Source organism: Orycteropus afer, unplaced genomic scaffold (assembly GCF_000298275.1).
Source record: "Orycteropus afer afer isolate SDZICR_OR568_19922 unplaced genomic scaffold, OryAfe1.0 scaffold00080, whole genome shotgun sequence".
Lineage (NCBI taxonomy): Eukaryota > Metazoa > Chordata > Mammalia > Tubulidentata > Orycteropodidae > Orycteropus > Orycteropus afer.
In genome coordinates this window covers 5,800,130-5,801,804 of record NW_006921667.1, presented here as the reverse complement: position 1 = coordinate 5,801,804, position 1,675 = coordinate 5,800,130, and positions in this window count along the sequence as shown.

Sequence of the window (1,675 nt, the reverse complement as noted above, 5' to 3'; positions counted from 1 at the left end):
GAGTAAGGAAGACTGAAGAAGAGTTGATGCTTTTGAGTTGTGGTGCTGGTGAAGAATGCTGAAAGTACCATGGACTGCTAAAAGAACTAACAGATCTGTTCTGGAGGAAGTGCAGCCGAAATGCTCCTTAGAAGCGAGAATGGCCAGACTTCATCTCACCTACTTTGGTCATGCTGTCAGAAGGGACCATTCCCTGGAGAAGAATGTCATGGTTGGTAAGGTGGAGAGTCAACAAAAGAGGGGAAAGACTTCAATGAGATGGATTGACATGGTGGCTAAGACAATGGGCTCAAGTATATCAAGGATCATGGAGCTGGCACAGGATTGGGCGGTGTTTCGTTCTGCTGTGCATGGGGTTGCTATGAGTCAGAAACAACTCAAAGGTATCTAACACCACTACCTATATATCTTTATTAGCATTTAGCTTATATTTTCAGTAGCTTTTGGACCTAAAAATACATAACTATTGTTATCAGCATTTACATAGTAAATATGTGATTATGTAAATTTAAATTATTTATTCCCATGCTACTCAGAATTATCTTGCATACCTCTATACACCAGAGATTCACATAACACACTTTGGGATGTGTAGACAGGAAGCCTGATGCTCCATCTAATACTCCATCTTTTCACCAGCCATAGGCTATCAGGGCCTCCCCAGGGAACCTTTACCCCACTGTTGTCTCCAGGCAAGAAGGCATCTAGAAAAATATCTGCCCAAGATATGTATCTGTACCATTATCCAGTCAGGCCAACAAGGCAAATGGCAGCATTTTGGTTGAATTGTTTTCTCACCACCATGCTTCATGCAAGCAGCTTCGTATCTTATAACAGGGATGATACCAAACCCTGTGATTAGGTGTCATCATAAGGTGTGTAAACTTGGTTTTCAAATTCTGCTCATCTGAACCAGGGGTGTCTCTGTGGGATGGCAAGGGAAGTTTGAAGTGCTGAGAAAACAAGGTGCTGGGTCCCCTACCCCAACTTCACTCAAACAAAATAATCTTGGTTTTATGGGAGAGGGTCATTTTTAAATGGATTCTTTTCTAAGATTTTTTTTTTTTTAATTAAAGGATTCTGTGCTAGAAAGTAAGTCTGAAAATAACTTCCCTAAGTACTATCAGTTTTATCCATATTCTGTTGTTTCTATCTCCTCTAAAGTATATCCCAATTCCAACCACTTGCCATAGCCTCTTTTGTCTAAGCTCCATCATTTCTCATGTGGATTAGGACACTAGCCTCCCTGCTGCCATCTTGTCCCATCACTCCAGGGGTTCGCAAATTTTTCTGTAAAGGACCAAATAGCACATATTTCAGGTTTTGTGGACCATACAGTCTCTGATGCAACTACTCAATAGTTACTCAACTCTGTTGTTACAGTGGGAAAGAAGCCAATGGGGATGGCTTCAATAAAACTTTATTTTACATAATGATGTGTGGGACCAAATATGATCTGTGAGCCAGTTTGCTAACCACTGTCATACTTCGTAGCAAGACTAGTTTTTTTTTTTTTTTACTTATTGTTCTTTTAAAATATTTTCATGCTTGGCCAGGTTTACAATATGCATCTTTTTTTTTTTTTTTTTTTTTAATTGTGATTTGGGTGAAGATTTACAGAGCAAATTCATTTTCCATCCAGCAGTTCACGTACACTTTGTCTCATGATATTGAC